At 35.9% G+C, this 24,595-nt stretch overlaps 1 protein-coding gene across 3 annotated transcripts in view; it reads left to right on the forward strand.

The window, feature by feature from the left end:
- The window catches only part of Naa35 (N-alpha-acetyltransferase 35), a 401,343-nt gene that overhangs the window by 58,265 nt on the left and 318,483 nt on the right, over positions 1 to 24,595 (forward strand). The window lies entirely within an intron of this gene.

Raw genomic sequence — 24,595 nt, forward strand, 5'->3', positions numbered from 1 at the left:
TTGTGTTGCTTCTCTGGGGCACCGGAACAAGTAGGCAGTGCATTATAGTAAATGGATTTCATCTGTGAAGAATCATCACTCCAAATAATGCCAGTTTTTAGCATTCTGACATCAACAGATGCATTTGAACGAGATTCAGAATCCATCAGTTGAATAAAATTCTGTTTTTGTATCAGATGACATATAAAAAGCTGATTCCATGTAATCAACTTCAACATACTGTCTATATCTGTTTCTTTTCAGTCCCAATGTTCCAGGCTGTAGAGCCATTTTCAATGGCTCTACAGCCTGGGTAAAATTTTATAGGAAAACACTTTTTACACAATTTTATCAGTAGACATACACTAAGGATGGTCTTTTGTTTTTCACAAACTAAAGAAAATTCAGCAAGCATAATCTTCAAAAAATTAACTTTTCTTCTTGTGGAAAATGTGTCAAAAAAAAACAATCTTTTGGAAAATACTAAACCAGATGAAATAACTCCAACATAAGCAAAGAACATGTGAAACTGTGAGCCAAATTTACATCTTTTATAGCACTGTCTAGACCAGTGGTGTCCAACCTTTTCCCATATGGGAGCCGTATTCAAAGTTAGATCTGTTCCTAAAAAGGGTGACAAATTCAAGAAAAAATTGTCACATTTTCTATATCTTGTTACTCGTAAAAGGAAGTTTCTATTTTCATGTTACCGTTTTTTCTTTTCAAACTATATATAAAAAATGCAAATTCCCAGCACTTTTATGTGCAACAAATCGATGTCAGTGATTTATTTTTTATATTTCATTAAAATTATAAAAATATGACTGACTTTTTTTCCTTTTTTTTTTAAATACTTTACTTTTGTTTCTGTTTGAAATACTTCACTTTTGTTTTAAAAAAAAATACTTTACTTTTGCTTTCAAATGCTCATTTTAGAAAATGTACAACCTGAAAAGGATCACTGCTTTTCAATATTAAGGTGAATAAATAAATATAATGATATACCTAAAATTGAAATATTTGAAAATTTTATTAAGTGCAATACAAAATAACATTTACTGGACAAAACTTTAAATTTAATGAGATGATTGAGGCTGGATATTTTTAAATAATTGTTCAAAATTTGGTTGCAAATTTGTGATGCCAATCTCAATACATAATGAAGATTATGTCCTGATGGTATTTCTCCACTTTTTCTCAAAACATGTGCTCCTGAACTTACTTCTGTTCTATGCCACCTTATTCACTTTCTTATTCCAAGGTGTTTTTCCTTCTGCTTGGAAATTTGCTCATATCCAGCCAGTTCCTAAAAAGGGTGACAAATCCCTCCCATCCAATTACTTCTACTCTTTCTAAAGTAATGGAAAAATCACTTAACTGTCAACTCTTAAACTATCTAGAAACCTTCCGTCTGATCAATGATCGTCAGCATGGATTCAGTCAGTGTCGATCCACAGTGGTGATATTCTGGCCTAGGTTACCAATTTATGGACAAATTCAATGGAAAATTTTGGGGAAACACAAGCAGTTGCTCTTGACATCTCAAAGGCTTTCGATCATGTTTGGCATAAAGGTCTTCTAAATAGGCTTCCATCTTATGGTTTGCCAACTGTTCTTTGTAATTGGTTAGCCAGTTTTCTCTCTGACTGCTCATGGTGGGTGATGGTAGATGGCTCTCTGTCTTCTAACTTCACTACTAATGCTGGTGTCCCCCAAGGTTCAGTTCTTTCCCTCCATTCTTTTCCTCTTGTATATTAATAATCTTCTTTCATTGATCAGAAATCCTATCCATAGTTTTGCTGATGATAGCACATTGCATTCCACTTTCCAGTTTGAGAAACCTTGCCCTGCTCAATCAGCTTCAACTTCTCGAATATCCACAATCAATTCCTTAAATGCCGATCTCCAGGTAATTCTCCAGTGAGGCAAAGACAACTTAGTTGATTTCAATCCTTCTAAAACTCAGTCCTGTCTTATATCTCGCAAAAAGGATTCTTCTGCTCCTATGCTTATCTTTGGTGACACTGATTTCTAAGCAAGACGATATATCTTTTGGGAATTACCCTGACTTCTAATTCCTCTTGGCACAAGAACATTACAAATATTGCTTCCTCTGCATCTAAAAAATTTGGTTTTCTCTTTCGCTCTCTGCATTACTTTTCTTCCAAACAGTTGTTCACTCTGTACAAATCGCAAATCCACCTTACCATGGAATATTGTTTCCACATCTGGGGCAGTGCACACAATCTCTCTCAGGCTTCTAGATTCCATTCAGAAGAGGGCAGTTAGGATAATTAATGACTCATCTCTAACAGAGTATCTCCACCTGCTGTCTCATATATGTACTGTTTCTGCTGCATTGCCTTTTCTACAGATACTTCCATGGGCACTGTTCTTCTGAATTTGCTTCTATAATTCCTGCTCTCTCTTTCAAAACAATCCAAACACGTGCCGCCACCACCACCAGCCAACATCCATTTACCGTCCAACTTCAAACTCATAGAACCAACTTTTCACATTCATCGTTTATTCATTCAACTGTTGTTTCTGGGACAACCTTCCTTTATACGTATTTCCTGAAAATTACAGTCTACAGAAATTCAAGTCTAATGTCAACAAATACAGTCGGTCCTCGTATAACACGTGTTTGCATTACACGAATTCGATCATACACGATTTATAAATAGGGGAACGTTATCTTATATAACACGAACCGAATTCGCTTATACACGATTCACCTTTGTGTTTACAAGAAATGGCAGTCGAACGCGGAATCACCCCAACTGAACGCAACACGATAGGAATGAAGAAGATTCTGAAAATGTATTTATGTGTTTTATATCAGTGAAGGGGAAACATATTTCACCATAATAACGTAAAAACCAACACAATTCCAGCTATCGATATAATAGCAAATGCAATTAGATGGAGTTTACTACCAGTTTATAACAGACTGCACTAGCAGAAACGCAAATGGAAATTGTTTTTATTGTTTTATGGTAGTAACCCCCAGAAATGTGCTTTAGTAAAATGTGAGGTGTTAATAGTGTATCTCGGCCTTTACGGTGTTGTTTATTCAGTTGCTACACGCGCGCAGCTTTGTTTATGTATATCAAGCGTGCCTCCTCACCTTGTAATTTTGCTTTATTCCCTAAAAATTAGTAAAATACTTAAAAGGTGTGAAAAGGAAGTGTCCTGGCTAAGACACTGCAGATTCAGAGAGAAAAAAAAAAGAAGCAATATCGATAAACAGAGGCGGACTGAGTCAAAAATTTTTACCCGGGAAAATTTGTAGTGGCCTCATAATACGGTTTATGGCCAAAATCACACCGGCCTCTGGCCCACCGCGGTTTCCCCCGTAAGACTTATGGCCAGTCCTCGTCTGTCGATAGAGAAAAAATATGAAATTGTGAAACGCTTTGAGCGAAATGAAAGACCATGTGATATTGCACGTGCTACAGACCTAAATGAGGCAACGCCGAGAATTACAAAGAATGCAGAGAAAATAAAAACAACTTTCATAGCGGGAACAACTCAAAGTGTAATTAAAATCCATTAGATTAAGACACAAGAATTGGAAGAGATGGAACGGCTGTCATCTGTTTGGATAGAAAATCAAACAAAAAACAAGTTTGCTTACGATAGAAGCAAAAGCATTAGCAATATTTTATTACGACTTACGTATTATAAAATACGTAAGTATTTTATTACGACTATTTTATTTAATATAATAATTTTTTTACGAATAAAATACGTATTTTATCCGTAAAAATACTAAAAATACTTTATTATAATATAATATTATTTTTATTACGTATCATTTTAATCGTTATGAAATACGTAAGTATTTTATAACGATTAAAATTACCCGATTATTTATTGTGTTTGGTAATGTTTTGGTTCCAAATGTGTGTTCAATCTTGGGTGGTCGGCACCTAACCCCACTTTTCCCATAGGGCCTGTTGTTTATATTGCACGATTTTGCATTGCACGAGGGTTTCTAGGAACGCAACTATCGTGCTATACGAGGACAGACTGTACCTTCTTTTGTCTTCTCAAACTCCAATCCAAGCATGGAACTATAGGGTCTAATACCTCTCGTGTTTGGAGTTTTCATAAAAAAAAAAAAAAAAAAAAAAATGCTCATCTATTATTCTGTTTCTTTTTAAACATTTATTTGATTTTAAGAGTGAAAAAAATCTGCTTTCAAACATACGTTGATCCGAACAAAGCCATTTTTATGGCATTTTTTTTTTTTATTAGTGGAAAATCTTCAGATGGGAAAGCCTTGTAGAATTCAAATAGTTTATTTTTGCATCTATATATTTTTTGAATCATATTTTGGCTTGGAGATTGTAGTTTTCAGCCATAGAAGTAAATGGGTTCTCAAACAAAAACTTTTTCATCGGATTTTATATCAGAAAATAGACTTTCAAACTTGACAAAAAGTAATTATAATAACGAAAGGCAACGATTCTTTGGAAATGTTTCTCCTTTAGCTCAGTTCAAAGTGAACTAAATTGCCTTGTTCAACTGGAATTTAAATAATAGCAACTTATTCTGAAATGATTTGATGATACCAAACAAATCAGACCAATTTTCATTTCCCTTGTAGTTTTAAATTAAGAGCATTTAAATGACTAGAAATGTATGTATGAATTGCAAGATCAAACAGCCACTCCATATTTGATAGTTGTTTTATTGGTTTCCCTTTTTCTGTGTTGAAACATTCGGTGATGTTTCAACAGCCACATTAAGGCCATGTGATCTTGTAAAATTTACAGTTGAAATAACCACATTCATAATGTGTTGGAGATCCAAAACATCCCATAAAGAGCTTCTTGGTGCACAATGCAAATTCCAATCGGAGTTTCAGCTTCGATATCTATCATTTTCTTGGTTATTCTACCCATAAGCCCAATGTTTTTATCAATCATATTTTTTGCACCGCCAGTTGCGACTCCTACCAGGTTTTTAATATTTAATCCTAACTTTTCGATAGATTGGCAAAGATTTTCACCTGTAATTGTTCCACGCATACTCTCTTTAGATCAGCTAAATCTTCAACTGGTACAAAATTATCATTGATTCGACGTATGAAGATGAGGAGTTGGGCTGTGTCATTTACATCAGTACTGTCACCTAGTGCCACAGTAAAATATTTTATTCGTTTTATATTTTCCAAAAGTTGTTTGAACAAATTCTTTCCAATGTCTTTTTTTATCATTGTTTATCGAGCTAATGTTTTGTATCATTGTTCGTTTCTCCAGACAAATTTATTCCACAACTTTTAACAAACAACGCTTAACAAATTCACCATCATTGAACGGTTTAATTTCAAAAGCGATCAAATGTGCAACTTGATAACTGGCACGTACAGCAGATAAATTTCTTGACTGATACGTTTTCAGTATGCTTTGTTGTTTTCTTAATTTGTTTTGTAACTTTGAACACTTCTTTTCGCAGCACTCCTTTATTTTGATCATAAGATTTATGATTGGAATCAGTGTTATATCCTTTAAAAACTCACACAGTCTTCTGACACACCAAACACACTGCTTTTTCATGGTAATCAATGAAGAAATGATCTTCAGTCCACCTCGGATCAAAAACACGACACTTCAAATTGATTTTTCCCCTTTTGGAACATTTTTAAGAATGATTTTTTTTAAATTCAATTCAAATTAATAATTAATTTAATGCAATGAACAAGCTATATCAAAATACATCACTGTATTTAGCATACATGTGACTGCACTGAACCACATGTACATGTTTAATACAGTCGAGCTGGACGCTTTCATGCCTGTACACACAGTGGAGATCGATGCTGTTTTAGTTTACTTTCCACGCCGGCCTTATAAAAATTATTTGCGGGCCGTAGGTTGGACATCAGTGGTCTAGACAAGACAGTGCGATTAACACTAATACAAAATCCCAGCTGTAATGTAATAGCCCATGGTTCAATCAGTGTGCCAGTATTCCTCAGTTGTTCATTTCATGCACTTTTCCTTTTACAGCACTTATTTTTGACCACAATTCAGTGGACTCATATTTGCATTAAGGCACAAAACTTGCAGTTCGTTTTGATGCAAGTTTGCATTTTGGCAGTGAATGTGTTAAAAGAGGAGAACAAGCACTTTGTGGTGATAATATTAAACCATCATCATCATCATCAGCCATTATCAATCCACTACAGGATGAAGGACTCTCCAGCAACTTTCCAGTTCCTTCTGTTTTGTGCAATGGCCATCCATTTACTACCCACAAACTCATGAATTTCATCTGGCCATCTCCGTCGTTGTCTTCCATGTTTTCTTCTAGCTCCTCTTTGGTACCATTCTGTTATTCTCTTAGTCCGTCTGTCATCATGTCTTCGAGCTGTGTGTCCTGCCCGAGACCATTTTAGTACTTTAGTTTTGATAAGAATGTCCTTTACTTGAGTTTGCTGCTTAATCCATATGTTTCTCTTCTTATCTAACAGTCAGATTCCCAATATAATTCGTTCCATTCTTTGCTGTGTCATTTTCAGCTTCTCTTCCATTCTTTTGGTGAGTGCCCAAGTTTCACATCCATAAGTCATGGTGGGTAGTATACATTGGTTCATTATTTTACATTTCAGACAAATTAGGATATTGCTCCTCAGTATGTGACTATATTTCCTGAATGCTATCCATCCAAAATTTATTCTTCTCTTGACTTCCAGCCAATTATCATTATTACAGCTGATGACTTGTCCCAGATAAGTATACGACTCCACCTTTTCAATTACTGCTCCTTTAATCATTATATCCCTTTCTATGGTTACTTGTTCATCATTACTTTTGTTTTAGCCATATTCATCTTTAGTCCAAAATCCTTACTAACTGTGCATAACTGATTAAGATTTTCCTCTAATTCTTTGGAATCGTGGCTTATGACCACAATGTCATCTGCAAATCGTAAATGGTTTAGGTACTCTCCATTCACGTTGACTCCTTTCTGCGACCAGTTTAATCTTCTGAAAGCTTCCTCAAGGGCAGCAGTAAACAACTTTGGAGCTATTTTGTCTCCTTGTCGGACTCCTTTCTCAATTTTAAATTTGTTATTGTCTTTGTCTAGTCTAATAAAGGAGGTAGCATTCTCATATATTTTCTTCAAAATCATGATATGCGGGGTATCTATGCCTTATCTTTCCAGTGCCTGAAACATTGCATTATGTATGGAGTCAAATGCCTTTTCATAATCCACAAATGCCAGGTATAATGGTGTTTATATTCATATGCTTTCTCCATTAGCTGTGACATTACATGGAGGTGATCCATAGTTGAGAATCCTGTCCTAAAACCAGCTTGCTCTTTTGGTTCATTCTCATCAAGTATTCTTTCTAATCTGTTGGCAATGACCCTTGTGAACAACTTGTAGATGTGGGATAACAAGCTAATTGGTGTATGATTTCCAATTTCTGATTTATCTCCTTGTGCAGCAAAACTATGGTTTTATTATTCCACTCCTTAGGCATCACACCTTTTCTAATGCATTTTGTGAAGAGTCTTGCCAGTTTTTGTGCCATGTCTCTTCCTCCCAGTTTTAACAACTTTACAGTAACCATCTTCTCCCGGGGCTTTCTGATTCTTCATTTTCTTCAATGCATGTTCTACCTCATCAGGAAGGATATCGGGTATCGTATGTGTTACTAATTTGCGATCCAACTTCCCCACTGCTGGCGTCATTCCATCGCTCCCTGTATAATTCTCTATAGTAGTATTCTGCTATTTGAATTATGCCTTCTCTGCTATTTATAAGTACACCATTGCTATTCTTCAGTTTCAGTATCATTTGTCTTTCTGTATTACTGCCCATGGGTGCTGATCTAAGTCCTTCGTATCCTTTGTGCATTTAAAAGGGAACTTCATGCCTTCTTGTGAAGCTGGATAAATACTTAGTTGATGTACATTGCCAAAAGGAATGATAGATTTAAACACTTTCAACTGGTGCATCTACTGAAGTAAAAAAAAGATTTTGAATCATGTGCATGTACGGGCTAAGGTAAAAAAAGCCAGCACGAGAACGATGAGAAATGTCAGATAACTTGCACGGAAAATTAGTTTCCTGGCACCGGACTCTAGCGCTGCTCGCTCGGTAAACAGACAGGTGTTATCGGTCTGGAACCAAAATCGAGAAGCATATATTGATTGACAGGTAGGCGTGGCAAACGATGAAATGATTGGTGGTGGGTGCGACAGGACAAGCTACTCTGTAGTCATTGGTCGGCATTATAAAGTGTATTTATGAGTAAAGAACGGTGCATAATAGTTTTGTAATGAAACGGTAAACAGGTAATAGTAGCGATGAATCTTTTAAAGATGGAAGAAATTTGTAAGGAAAATAAAGCAGTAGATTTTTTGATGAAAACTAAATTAATAAAAGTTTTGTTCTGTTCATTTTTATGTTCTTCATTATGTTTTTTTCTCATTAATAAAAGCAGATTTTTGGAGTTCAGGAGTGTTTTTACTATACTGTTGATTTAGGTTTGGTTACGAAAAAAGGAAAAGGTATATACTGGGTGTCTCAATGGTACAAACGTTTAGGGGAGCTAGGTAACATCTAAAGGAATGTGAATCGCATAGGGACCCGGAAACGTCACTGGAAAGTAGTAGCAGAGGCACAAGAAGCAGAAATGACACAAGACAGTAATTAGTGGCAAACATTTATTTGACATAATATTAACAATGGAGTACGAGATGGATGCATTTCATGATGTTAAACAGATGCTCGAAGGTTCCACCATGAAACGCGATGCATGCGTGACACCGACGCAGCATGGATTGGCGGACATGGTTGAACACACCTGGAGTTTCTTTGACAGTAGCAGCAGCGCAGATGAGTTTCGCAACGAGATCCATTTCTGTCTCCACAGGCGATTCATACACGATAGATTTGAGGGCCCCCCACAGAAAAATTCAAGGCTCGATAAATCAGGTGAGCGTGGGGGGCCAGGCAATGGGTCCACCACGGCCAATCCATCGACGCCCAAAATGCCTGTTCAAATGGTCACGAACACACCTTCCATAATGGGCAGGCGCCCCGTCATGTTGAAACCAAATGTTGCATCTCACATTTGCTGGAACATCATCAAGTAACCCTGGTAGAACTTGTTCAAGAAAGATCCGATATTTAGCGGAGTTCATATGGGATAGTAACATGTAAGAGCCGACTAAGCAGTCACCGACCATACCTGCCCACACATTTATTGCGAAGCGACGTTGTGCCTCATGGGGGTGCACACCGTGTGGATTGTCGTGAGCCCACACATGAGCATTGTGCTTATTGAATAAGCCTTCCTGAGTGAAATAAACCTCATCCGTGAACAAAACATAGGCTGGAAAATTCAAGTCTTGAACTCTTTCTTGGAGAAACCACTGCGCAAAAGCCACATTTGCAGGATGATCTTGGGGGAGCAGTAACTGAACCCTTTGGAGATGAAAGGGGTAAGGAATCGTCGTGCCAGACACGCTGTACACTGCAACGAGACACTCCTGAGGCAGCGGCACGTGTGCTGGTAGTAGGATTATTCTGGACGGCATTCAACACACTTTTCTTCATGGTGGGAGTTTGTGTCGAACGTGGTCTGCCCGCATTACTCCTGTTACCTCTAAATGACCCATAATTGCACAAATTTTGATTCACACATGCAAACAAACAGTGGCCCGGTACATGTCTGTCTGGGAAGCGTTCTCCATAAATTCGTTTAGCGGCTCGTCCATTGCCCTCTGCTAATCCATACACTAGGTGCATGTCTGCCAGCTCACAGTTCATATATCGATGCATGCTCTTCGTGCGGCGACTACTGCTTGAATGAGTAAACCAGAAATTTTCTCTTGTGCAAACTGATGAACAGCGCCATCTACCGACTTACAGTGATTTTTCCGGTTATGGGTTCCTATGCTATTCACATTCCTTTAGATGTTATCTACCTCCCCTAAACGTTTGTACCAATATTTTTGAGACACTCTGTATATTCACTGTATATATATATATATATATATAGTGAATAGCTGTTGAGGTGTTGATTGACGTTATGATACATGTATATCTGCACGAGTGTCTTTAAAAATAAAAGTACAGTAATAAAAAAATAATTTGTTAATAAACAATTTATGCGCTAGTCCACATGATTCTAAAGAAAAAAGTTTATGTACCCATTCCATTTCTGGAGAGGTTCAAGCTCCTGTGGGATTCAAGTGGAGGTAACCTGACCTTTTTTCACCATTATGGAAAGCGTTCATTAGGGCAAGTCACCATTAGTGCTACTAAAATGATACTAACCCGATGTTATCTTGTTTTGTGCTCGCACACCAATCAGCACATCATTTGCCATGCCTACCTGTCATTCAATGTATCGTTCTTGATTTTGCTCCAAACCGATAACACCTACCTTCTGTTTACCGAGTGAGCAGTGCTAGAGTGCCATATCGGGAAACTAATTTTCTGTGTAAGTTGTCCGACGTTTCTCGTGTTGGCTTTCTTTACCTTCGCCCATGTATGTATTGGCTGTCTTTGGCTAAATGTGTAACTGAACTGGTAGAACACTGGCTACTTCTGTTAAGTCTGTTTAAATAAAAGGTTAGAAGTGATGAGAAAAGCAATATGAGCACTTTTTTAGAGCTACCTCTTTGAGAAGTATAACAAGCTATCACTATGAGTGACACAGGCGTATCCAGTTCATGATCCAAAATTTTTGAAAGATGGCAAATTGATGAACTCAAGAAAAAGAACTTCTGAATTGCAAACTTCTGGTAAAAGCAAACTTAATCAAGCCAAGCAGGTCACTCATGCAGAAAGTCTATTCTTCATGATTCTCTCTTGTGGCGTGAATAAAGCAATTTGCTTTTTTTTTTTTTTCATTTTTTATGTTATGCTAGTGTTTTAGTAAAATTCCACCATTAATATTTCATCAAAAACTTTCACTACCACCGAACTTGCAGGACTGGAACATGGGTTTAACTTTGCCATAAGGGACTGCCATTATCCCATCAAAGATTGCATCATAGAACTACAAACAAAACTCGAAAACCACCCCAAAAAATGGCGAATTATACATCAAACAAATGCCATTATTAATTCAAAATTTACCCCCCAACTCAATATGAAAAAACAACAGTTATTAGACATACAAAAACTACGGAATATTCCGTTATGCTAGTGTTTGAAAATCTGAATATAGCTCTTCAATGCAGCATAACTCACATGTACATACTGAGATGATTACTCCTAGATATGTTGAAGAATTTTGTGAGCAAATTTATTTTATTTAACACCTTTCAAATCTGCCACTTCCATTTTTGAAATCAATTACTATAGCAGACTAAACCAGTGGGTGTTTCTTATGTAGTCATAGCCATTTCTGCTGCCAAGATAGTGGAGAGCCCAAAACAAGAAAAGATTCTCTTCTTTTGTTCTGTGAGAAAGTACTTTATCGGTGCATGTGACAACATGATGCACAAATTTCATCAGTTCGCAGTGCGTCATTTTCAAATTTGAAATATTTTGTGGATGTTTCCAGTACTTCTTGGCATTGTTAAAGATAAAAAAAAGATAGATGAAGCAATAGATATTTTGCAGCATCAATTATGTTAGCATCTAATAGATTCTCACGCTGAAACTATTATGAAGGAAGCAAGAATTGATGTTCAGTGATCCTGGGTTGAGGAACTGTGAAGTGCATAAGGAAGTTTGAAATCTAACAGATTATCCCAAATCGTGCTTAGCATTTTAACAATTGTTCATAGCAATGCTTAGTGTGAGAGGAGTTTGATCTCTCTCTCTCTCTCTCTTTGGATTCCTGACATCCAAGTCTAGACAGCAGGTTCATAGTTATTAACAAAACTTTGACTTAACATTTCTGAAGAGGATAAATTTTGAATTTTGAAATTTATCAAAATCAGTTGATATCTAATGAAGTTTTCAAAAATAGATCCACAGATATAAAATATTAGGTAAACTAATGTTTAAATGCATATTGTATTGGTAAACAATTCTGTAACTGTAAAATGTGTATGTTGTTAGTGAAATTTAATTTCTAATGCAGTGTGGAATTTTAAAAAACACTCCTACTTTTTTGCAAACAGTCTCCTATTTTGGCCCAAAAACTATTTACACCTCCTGCTTACAAATGCCTAATCTCTAGCTTTTTGAAAGTCAAAAGTTGGCAGTTACACAATCTAGTCTAAACCTCTTGCCTTGTAATTTGAATTTATGCCCCCTATTTCTAGTTATAGATCCAGCAGGAAAAGACCAGATGGGTTTTAAAAAGGAGATTGGCACAAGAGCAGTATTTGCTCTGAACATACCTGGCAGAAAGAGCAGTTGAACACCAGCAGAACATATTTGCCTGCTTCATTGACTTTAACAAAGCATTCAATTGCTTGAGACATGATATCCAATTCCGGCTCTTGAACAAACTAAACATTGATCCCAGGAACTAAGGATACTATTGCTATTATACCTTGAGCAAGAAGCGGCAATCACTGTAGAGGGAGAAAACACAGACTGGCTACAAATTCAGAAAGGAGTGAGGCAAGGTTGCATGTTTTCTCCTTTGCATTATAGATTATTATTATTATTATTAGCCATATGGTGCACCAGCCAAAAAAAAAAAAAAATTCCCGACTTACCCTGAGAGAGAGAGAGAGAGAGAGAGAGAGAGAGAGAGAGAGTCTAAAGTAGAAAAGAATCACCAAGAAAGAGAAGCATGATGATATCCAACTCAGGACCCTGACTGTGCCAGGCCCACACTCACCAGATGTTGAGCCCCTAGGGTGATTATGGTAAGATACGTGGCAAATCTGGTGATGTTAACGACAAAGTGAGTAATGACTGGATTAAAAATGTATAACCAGATACAAGAAAAGGTTTCTGCGAAAGTGACATTTTTAATGTTGATGAAGCCGATGTTTTATAGATTGCCCCTCTACATGACCCACAAGTTTAAAAGCGAAAAGTGCACAGGTGGAAAATTTATCCAAAGAGCAACTGACTGTTCTGATTTCTTCAAATACGAGTAGAATTGAAAAAAGAAACCCCTTAGTAACACGCAAATCAAAGAATCCAAGTTGTTTTAAAAACATTAAAAATCTTCCAGTAATATACCAAGCTAACAAAAAAAAGTCTGGATGACACCATCCATTTTTGAAGAAGTGCATAACTGGGAAAACAGCGTAAAAAAAAGATAGGAAAAGTTTTATGATTTTAGACAATTTCCCATCACATTTCATTCTTCTCAATCTAACCAACATCAAACTTGTTTTTTTACTACCACACTCAATTTCTGCTCTCCAACCTATGGATCAATGTGTTAGATGCTTTAAATGTCATTTTAGAAAACTTTTGGTATTGAAAACTATAGAATCCATTGAAAGAAAGGAAAAAAATTCAAATTTTAGCTCTTGATGCCATCTGATTCATGAGCAAGGCATTGGAGAGGGTAAAATCACAGACAATCAAAAACTTTTAATAAGGCAGGACCGTGGACCATGGAAGTTGATGAAGACACTGAAGAAAATTATGACAATATTCCGTTAACAATGTGGTTGCAAAAACATAAATTGGATACTGGGTAAGCACATATGGACAAAAACCTTGTGACTGCCAACACACCAACAGATGAGGACATTCTTGAAGTTATAAGAAAAAAAGATAGGAAAAAGGTGGTGGTGACAGTCAATGTAGTGTTGAGTACAGAGGCACAAACTGCTTCAAAAACTTTTCTTTTTTTGTTTTATGAAACCAATAACATAGATTCCGAATATCTATGTTATGAATTTGGTGGAATAGACTTCCATCCCTTGTCGTGGAAGTTGATAGCCTAAATAAGTTTAAGGCTCAGCTGGACAGGTATTTCGAACGAACAGAGGGGTGAAGTGGAAGTGGTTATTTTTTATTTATTTATTTATTTATTTTTTATTTTTTTGGCTGATGCTGCATAAGCTTGCTTTCTTGCATCAAATGCCTCTACTAATGCTAATGCTATCTCAGTAAAATGAAAGACATTGCTCATAAATTTCACCTTAAAAGAAATTTGAAACAAACAACACTGGAAGACTTATTTAAAAAATAAAAACAATGTAGGTATTATCTCAAGATTTTTTAATAATGAAATTTTTTTTTATTTTGAATTTATAGTGCATAAAAATATCAAATAAATTGTTAATCAGGTAATCATGAGCTAAATTATTCATTGTTGTTTTATTCCCTTTTTCACAAATAAAATTTATATAAATGTGAGTGTGCATGTGATAAATGTAGTTGAGTAACAGCAAAAGCAACATATAACCACAAAAAAGATACAAGTAACGGTGATAACAATCAATAATCTTCGGTCCCTTGAATCTCATTATAACCAAGATTGACTGTATTGATTAATATATTAAAAATTTACAAGTAAGAACTAAATGCACAAGGCATAATATGCTACGAACTTGCAATTTACTACAGAACTATCAGTGTAAATAAACAATTCTTCTTTTGTAATAGCAGACTACAGTAGTAGTGTGAACGGCTTCAATTTAATTGTATCTCATATTGTGACTACCTTCACGAGTTACCATGTATTGCACTACCTATGGAGAAGACTATTGTTACTTATTCTCAGTGGATACCACCGCCCACAGAGCACCGCTTCAAGGCATGTTGGCCTATCATCGGTGGAAGGGTAGATACCGTGGTGTTGCAATCATGCCAACCCAGTTATGAAGTATAACTCCACACTATGAGAGATGTCAAAAGGTGTACATAGTAATATTGCCAGTGCCTTGTGCATTTATTTCTGCCAACCCAGTTATGAAGTATAACTCCACACTATGAGAGATGTCAAAAGGTGTACATAGTAATATTGCCAGTGCCTTGTACATTTATTTCTTACTAGTAATATTACTATGTACACCCTTTGGCAACTCTCTTATTGTGGAGTTGGTTTCAAGCTTATGCTCCTACTTGTAGGAGCATAAGCTTGAATAATTTGAAGAGAATAGCCACTTAATAGCACAGAAAACAATTCTTTCAGTAATATTTTCTACTTTTATGGTTGAATCTGTTAGTCTTTCGTTGGTCAGGAACCCAATTCACCACACTGTCCATTATTTGTTCCAAAGTACAGACAAAGCCCATCTCCTAGTTTAGCCAATCTTCACCTTTTCTTCAAATCTCACATAAACCGATGATGTCCTAAATGATGTTTTTCACCTTTTGTAATAGTTCTTCTAGGTGTGAGTCTGCATTCATGGGCCAAATGTTAAGTGTTCCAATGTATAAAGTCCAAAGGCAGCCTGATTGAGCTCAGTGATTCTTAAATATCCTTTGCCATTGAGCTGGTCTTCCCACCACCATAGGTAGTAGCTTGAAGGCCTCAGGAGAATGAGGGAAGGGACCATAATCTGCCATGCTGATTAGGTACATGTTGGCAGATTTTGGAACGATTTAGTCTGTCTTAGCTTTGATCAATCCATCATGGCTGACCCTGCTAGGAGTATTACACTTCCAATGGCACAGTTTTCAGATTCACCAGCATGTGCAAACACTCCTGCCACGATAAGGCATTGATCCATTGGAGTGAGTTGAGGATTATACACTGAGAGAGATACGTTGAATAAAGTTTATACCCTGCACTATGACAAAAAAGTGAGTGGTACAAATAAATTAAAGGCAGAAGTAGACAAATTGGAGGGGATGGAAGGCGATGTGGAAAGGTGTTGTTTTTTTTTTGCTAATGCTGTTAAGGTTGCTTTCTTGCATCATTTGCTACTACTAATGGTAATAGACTTTAAGGTTTGGAGGGGGAGGAGATTTTAATATCCCATCCAACTTTAAAGAGCCAAATCGAGTCAGTATAACAGATGGGGGGGGATCAGAGTCATAGTATGCCACAAATTCTTGAATGGAAAGTGCTGAGAGCATAGAAGCATTGTCACGACACAAGCAACATGATTCCCTATACTCCATTTTTCCAATTGTTGTATAAATGCTTATAGTAATCTAATTCACTGTTTGATCATACAGGACAAATTCATAATGAAAAATTAGCCACAAGTCAAAAACATCTGCAATAGTGTTTGTGGAGGGAAGTTTTGCAAACTCCAGAGTAAATATTGCCTGGCAGATGCTGCTGGAAGATAAACAGTGGCGGACAAAAATCTGCATCACCTTAAAAAAAGTAACATTTGTAGTGAAACGTATAAGATATTGTTTGATCACAGTCATTTTGTTTGTCGCAAAGCAAAGGTATTGCATCAGACAGTAATTTCAAGGTATTGTATCAGCTGTTTCTATAAATACTGCATTGAAAGGGTATACATGCATATTAGTATCCTGTTTTGCAGAGGTGTAAACATGGCTCCATATTATTATTTTTTTGATTATTAGCCATATGGTGTAAGGAAGCCTGAGGCTTATGCTGTACCAGCAAAAAAAAAAAAAAAATTTGAGTTACCCTGAGAGAGAATCTGAAGTAGAAGGGAAACACCAAGAGAAGAATGATGATATCCAGCTCAGGACCCTGAGTGTACCAAGCCCACACTCACCAGATGTGAGCCCATGGGGATAATATAGGTTCAATTGGCATCAAGAAAAAAAGTGTAGCTGTTGCTCTGTCCCAGAAAGGGCTTTCTATGCATGCTATCGCTGATAAAATAGGCTGCCACCAGTCAACAAGTATCCAGGTGCTGAAATTAAAGCATGAAACTGGTGATGTGAGGAGAACACCTGGATCAGCCGTAAGAGAGCGACTACACCTTCCCAAGATCGATATTTGAAACGGCTATGCTTTCATAAGCACCATGCTAGTGCTCCTGATCTGAAATTGGACTTTGAGATGGCCTCTAGTGTTGAAACAAGTGCACGAACTATCCAAAGACAACTTTCAGAATGTGGTCTGCATGCCTATTGGCCTGAGAAGAAGACAACTTTGTTGAAAACAAATAAAAGAAGCGACTTGCTTGGGCTAAAATGCATGTTTCATGGACAAAACAGTAATGGGACACCGTCATCTTTTCTGATGAATCAAAATTCAACCTGCATGGCTCTGATGGGAAGCGATATGTCAGAAGACGAAAATCGGAGGCATACCATCCTGACTGCATAATACCAACACTGTAAAGTTCCCAGCCAGTCAGATGGTCTAGAGATGCATAACAAGCAAAGGGGTGGGGCAAATTACATTTATTAATGGAATGGTGAATGCAGAAACCTACACTGCTATCTTGGATGAGTGTCTGAAACCCGTTATTAGGGATCACCACACAGACACCCAAAACTGCATTTTTCAACAGGACTCAGCACCTTGCCACACAGTAAAATTGCTATGTTTTATGCTATTTAGATTTAATGATGAGTTTGTCTTCTTGTCTCACAAGGCTTAAAACATACATACACCAATGTTTTTCCTCCCTTAAGGTGCAGTCATATCTCAGAAATGCTGGCATTAGATAGTGTTGGACTGGCCCGGCAACAGTTGAGATCTGAACCCTATTGAAAATTGCTGGTACATAATGTCGTCTAAAATAGCTCAGAATAATCCAACAAGTAAGATTCAGCTGCAGGAGAGCATTGTAAGGGTGTGGTACCACAAAATTGGTCAACCATATATCCAGAAGTTGATTAACTCTATGCCAGATTGTTGCAAAGCTGTAATTGCAGCTCGAGGAGGAACAACAAAATACTGAGGACTTATTTTGCTGATTTACAGTACATATACGTTAACTTGTCATTTCAGTTTGTACACATAAATGCAATAAAATGTATGTTTGTTTCACATGATTGCCATCTGCATGATTTCTCATATTTCCATTAATTACGCATTTGGGAAGATATTTATGGCAATTAAGTATATCAGGTGGAGTCTTTTTATTGGATTTCATTCACAGAGATATATATCCTATCTAACATGCATTTCTAACATTTCTGCAACCCACAATGCAGCAAAAAAACACATTATTTGCAAAAATTCACAAGTGATGCAGATTTTTTGTCCGCCACTGTATGACCCAAACAGCTAGCCACCAACTACCCCACACCACACATTTACAGAAAAACAAATTGGAAATTACTTTTCCCAGTTCTGTGCGAATTCTCTTAATCCAAAAAAAAGGAGTTTCTAGTGTTATTGAAGCTGTCATGAGCAAAATGAACCTCAATGAACAAAATGTAGCAATGCAAACGGGGATGTGCAAAAAACCAATGGCAGACAAACACCTCTTGGCCACACATTCAAGATGTTGAATTAAATGCATGCAGTTGCACATATGATACATTTTGAATACCCACTGCTTCATAACAATTGAGAATCAGACCCATTTGATATAACGTTTTTTGGTGAAGGCAAAGAGACCATGAAAAATCGCTGTAAACTACCAGAATAATGTCAGCAAACTGCTTTCCATTAAATACTGAGCAATATGATCAGTCAGTCGATCATTTAAACCTGTAATGTAGTCTGTTATGTCCATGCTCCAATCAGTTTATCATCTGTTACTTGAACATGTCACTCAGTCACACTCTTATTCACTATTATCATATAGAATGTTTATGTGGCCTTCTAGCAAACTATATATATACGACCAAAACAAATGTTTAGTTTGCTATCAAGGCTTTTATTCATTTTTTTTTTTTTTTTTTTTTCTTTCAATTAACCATTCGAACATTACTATTTGTCAAGGGGCTCATATCTGGTGAGTATGGGCTTGGTGCACCCAGGGTCCTCATCTGGATATCATTCTTCTCTTCCTTGGCGATTCCCTTCTACTTCTTACTCTCTCTCTCAGGGTAACTCAGAAAGAAATTTTTTTTGGTTGGTGCAGAATGAGCCTCAGGCTTCCTTGCACCATATGGCTAATAATAATAATAATCTAATACAAGAGCCTAAAGAAGGAATTACTGTCAGTGGTTCAGCTATCAGTAGCCTGCGATACAGAGATGATACTGCCCTCATTGCAACATCAGAGGAAAAGCTATAAATACTCCTAAACAAAGTTGAAACAGCCAGTGAACAGATAGGCTTAAATTAATACCAAAACTATGATCATAAGCAAAAACACCTTGCCTAGAATCAAAATATGCTTCAGCAACTTCCCATCTAACAAGTGAGTAGCCTTAAATATCTAGGGAAGATCTTTACAAATAATAATGACCAAGGCATCGAAATTAGAAGCAGAATCAGTATGACCAAAGAGGTATTTAACCCAGTCATAGTCCGCTCCCCCTGAAAAAAACTAATCACTTCCATAATTTCTACTCAGTTTACAAAATTGAAACTCTCAATATACATAAACAGAAGTATATTCTTTGATTTCCTACCTTTAAATTGCAGCAAAAACTATTAATTCACTCGAAAACAGCAAAAATGTACGATCACATATTTTATGTAATTATGATCGCAAAAAAACAGCGGCCATTCTCTTTGATTATATAATGCATCACTGCATTCGTTTGAATTTTGTGCATCATTGCGCCACCGCTGGCTAAAACGAATCAACACACACGGAACCATAATTGAATGGTCATTAGCATTACCAAGGTGATCTAAGGAGAAAATAAAAATGTAAGCAACTTTCTTGGAAAACAAACAGCTGAGCATCATTACTTGCAAAAAATATTTTGCATTATAGCTCTGTTACAATATTTTGCTTTATTGCTTTACGTAATTGTTGTACAAAAGAATTGCAACAAATTGTTTTTGAAAAACAAAAATATATTTCCTTTCTTCAATATGTATTGTATCTGCTAACAAAAAATCAAGGAAATTCATCTATTGGAAGCCACAGTGGAAACGGGGAAAAAAAAAAAAAAACTGTCATAAAACTTGATAACACACAATGCTCATTTGATAAAAAAAAAAAAAAAAAAAAAAAACACTTTGCTGTACTGTAATTGTTTTAGGGAACAATATTTTGCATTTTTACTTTCTAACAATATTTTGCTTTATTGCTTTACGTAATTGTTGTAGCCAACAATGTTGGTGTGCAGGGCGTTTTCTGAATGTATATTTTATCTTCTAATGAAATTTCCAGAAAATATTTCTATTGATAGCTGCGCTATAAACTTCGAAAAAAAAAAAAAAAAAAGAATTGCAACAATTTGTTTTGAAAAAGAAAAAAGACTGCATTCCTTTCTTCAATATATATTGTATCTACTCACTGAAAATCAAGGAAATTCATCTATCAGAAGCCACAACGGAAACAGAAAAACTGGTGTAAAACTGATCACTACAATGTGCATTTGATAAAAAAAAAAAAGTTCGCTGTAATGTAATTGTTTATAAAAGAATACATCAGAACAGCAGTTTCCTGGATGTATATTTGATCTTCTAACAAAATTTCAAGAAAATATTTCTTTTGGTAGCTGCATTATAAACTTCGAAAACTTATGTCGAAGGAACCTCGCATGCATCTCACGTAGTGTGCAAACGAAAAAAAAAAATAAGCTACGAGTAACGGATTGGGAAATTGTAAGTAATTGTTACTGAATACTTCAATATTTCCTTGATATGCATTTGATGCCATCAAAAAATTTCAAGGGAAAAATTCTATTTTCATTATCTCACACACCCCAGAAATATTCACCATAAAGTGTCATATGTTTGGATGCTTCAGTTTCATTCTGAGCTGCAAATGTAATTTAACTTTTGTCAATTCTCTTGCGCTGACAGAGTAGCTGTTTACCAAATGAAGGAAAACAGGGTTCATTTTCCTGAAATTTTTAGTTCTATTCATTCACTTGGGGAAAAAACTCCTTAAGGGAGGGAGTCTGCAATTTCTATTCCAACCCTAGGGAAAGAAAGACAAAGAGAAAGAAATAAAAATACTCTTTTGGTGGGGAGAAGGTCAGGAGATTGTCAAAGGTCCAGAACTGTAACTTTCATCACAGATGCTGAAGTTCTAATAAGTCTATATCTTTATTGCATTCAGTTTCACAGCAGATGCTAAAGTTCTAATAAGTCAGCTTCATCCTAGGATGCTGAAGTTCTAATAAGTCCAAGATTTTGGTCCGGTGCACATTTGATAAAAAAAACACTTTGCTTTACTGTAATTGTTTTAAGGAATAATATTTCGCATTTTTACATTCTAACAATATTTTGCATTATAGCTCTGTTGCAATGTTTTGCTTTGTTGCTTTACGTAATTTCTGTAGCCAACAATATCAGTGTGCAGGACATTTCATCACAGATGCCGAAGTTCTAATAAAAGTCAGCTTCATTCTATTTTGTATTATAGCTCTGTTACAATGTTTTGCTTTGTTGCTTTATGTAATTACTGTAGTCAACAATATTGGTGTTGCAGGTCGTTTCATCACAGATGCTGAAGTTCTAATAAGTCAGCTTCATCCTAGGATGCTGAAGTTCTAATAAGTCCGATTTTGGTCCAGTGCACATTTGATAAAAAAAAAAAAAAAACACTTTGCTTTACTGTAATTGTTTTAGGGAATAATATTTTTGCAATAATTCCTCTGGAAATATTATCGAGTGAACTGCATTATAAATTTCAAACATCACTCTATAGGTTGTCCTCGAATGCAAATGACTACGGTTACTTTCTTTCAAGTGACTGCATGTTTTCGCTTTGTACAAATGTTTTATTGTGTATACTTCCTTCCAGTAAAATCATTGGCAGTAGTCCTTTATTGTACCTAAAATAATTCATTATGTTTGGGGAAACGATTTTTGCTCCTAATTGATGTAGCACTTTCGAATTTTCCCAAAGATTATCTGAACACAATGTAAATTAGAAGGACAGTAAAAGAGTTGATAATTGGCACCATTGGTGGGCAGCATTCCGACAAACAAATTTTCTTTTTATACTCCGGGATCACCACATTGGTCAGAGGAGATCCCGAGAGAGAGAGAGAGAGAGAGAGAGAGAGAGAAAATACAAGAAACAGCACTGCATTTAGCAGTCACCAGCTTAATTGTGTGAAATCCCACAGTAAAAGAAAAGAAGAGATAGGGAGTAAATTTATTTTTCAGTGGGATATATCTTTTATTGCAGCTCAGAACAGCATATTACCGTGGATGGTGAATTTATTCGGCTTGCGTACTAAAACAGAATTTCTCCCTTTGTGATACATCAAATGCATGCCAAGGAAATATTTTATAACAATACTTTTTGAACAGTCTGTTAGCTGTAATCCATTCGCTGGGTATTGTTCGAAAATATTGCAGTTTTGTGAACAGTACAAGTATTTCACTTTTTTTCTTTAAAATTGATATATATTTTGAGCTCAAGGGGAGATATTTGAGTGAAAAAAAAACATTTTTTAATGACCTTTGTATTTTATTGCAATTTTGGTGGTATACACCTAACATACTCTATTAATGCATGCTAAATTTGTAAACTGGTGACATTTTTGAATTCTTGTTTGAATCCTATAATACTTGCCAACTTTTTTTTTATTTACCTACAAGAACTTAAATGCTATTTTTAACCAATTTTTATGTGTAGGTTTTGAAAATCACCATGATAGTTTCACATCATGTTACAGTTATTAAATATAGAGGAAATTACATTTTACCAAAATATGCCAATTTTGCATAATCTAGCCAGTAATGTATGACATACTGATTTATTCAAGATATATGAACTAATTCTCTTAATTTTAGCAATTGATTCTGGCCTTGGTTTTCTTGTGATAAACGTAATCAGACTTCTACCTATGGTTCTTAGGTTCAAATTCCGATGCAACAATTTACAATTTGAAGAGAGCACACTAGCATTTTTGGTGAAATTTTTGTAAGCTGTGCCAAGGTTTTCCAAGTATTAACTGATTGTGACGTGTTCTCAGGGTTGTAAATTTATATCCTCCAAAGATAAACAGCCCCTCAAGAGTAGGAGAGTGCGACCCGCAACCCTTGCAGTAGGAAAAGTTTTTGAAATATTTTGTGAAGATCAGAAAATACTATGAAGATCGGAAAAGAGTTGGGATTCAAAATTTTGGACACTGCCAATGTACGTGACTGCACTGACTCACATGCAAATGACTTAGATGATGCAACTCTCTCCTTGAACTTGATGAGCAAACTGCATATGAAGAAGAGGAAAACAATTCTGAAGTGGATAACACTGGAATGGCACCAAAAGAATTTTCAACAGAAGAATTGGAGAAAGAAAGATTTTCAGGGAGTTGACATGGCCTGCGAGGTGATTATGAATGAAGATCTGGATGTTGAACGTAGCATGAAGATACGGAAAATTTTACAAGATGGGATTCGATGCCACAAAGACTTGTACGCCAAGAAAAAGAAAAGATGACTTCACCAGATTTATTATTGAAATACCTAAATAAACAATAAAGCTTTTTCCTCATCTCTCATGATGTTACCTTTTCATTAATAAAATTTTTGCAATATTTTTTATTTCAAATCCTATTAATTGGCTATCAAGCACAAACTGTTATAGATTTATTATAATTTGCTTATAGACAATTTCTCGGGTAAACATTCAATTAAAACCCATTATAATTATATCTCAATCAGCACGGTTTCACATAACACAGAATAGTTTTGGTACCAATTATCAGTGCTAAACGGGGAATTGCTGTATTTGTTAATCTGTTTTTAAGTGAAAATTATTTACTAATTATTTACTTTTGGTCTGTGTAAAAATTTTAGGCCAAAACCTCATGAAATAATTTTTGCAGGTGAATTGAAAACATTATTTTTTATATAACAGAAATATTTAAATTTCTAATTTATGAATAATTTTTTATTGCTTAAAAATAAACAATTCCTATTGATCTGAATTATGTTAACCTATCAACAGATGGGTTAGATTTTGTAATGCAGCTGGGCATATTTTTAGTAGCTCAGACATAACTGCTTAGAACACGGTCATTTGTGAATATATTTTTGGTGATGTAATATTAAAGTATCTCAAGTTATGTTAGTTTATCAAAGTTTTTTGGAATATGTGATGCATTTTCATATGTGATTTATGCAAGCCAAGGCAGGTTATCAGAAGGCTCTGGCAAAGAATGCCAAGGAAAGCAGCAAAGACTTCTTTACATATATTAACAGTAGAAGGAATGGGCTGAAACATATTGGTCCACTTGATATCCATGGTTTAACTGTTGATGATCCTGCTCGGGTTGCTGACAGGCTAGTAACCTGAGCAGGATTGTCAGCTGCTCGAATGGTATTTTCCATCTACATTCACACATGAGAAATTCTTTAGAGAGGGGGGGAAATGTTAGAAGTTTATCAAACTCTAAGAGTGGCTAAACAATTTTATGATAACAGAGAGGAAAATGGAAGAGAAATTGAAGTTTAACATAAAAGGTGCCTGGAATGGATGGGATCTATCCAATTATATTAAGGGAGGCAACAAACAAGGTAAGCAAACCTTTAGCTATAATTATGAGTGAACCTTTGGATTCAGGAGAGCTCCCTTTGAACTGGATGTGCGAATGTATCCCCAATTCACAAACAGGGATTAAAGGGTGACATGAGCAATTACAGAACTGTTAGCTTTACTTCTGTTCCAGGGAAAATAATGGAGTCTCTGGTTAAAGAAATAATGCAGGACCATCTAGGTCCACAGGAATGCACTTCAGTCGCAGCATGGATTTGTTAAGGGGAGAACTTGTCTGACCAATT

The sequence above is a fragment of the Mastigoproctus giganteus genome, chromosome 2 (assembly GCF_048544385.1).
Source record: "Mastigoproctus giganteus isolate SK-2022 chromosome 2, ASM4854438v1, whole genome shotgun sequence".
NCBI lineage: Eukaryota > Metazoa > Arthropoda > Arachnida > Uropygi > Thelyphonidae > Mastigoproctus > Mastigoproctus giganteus.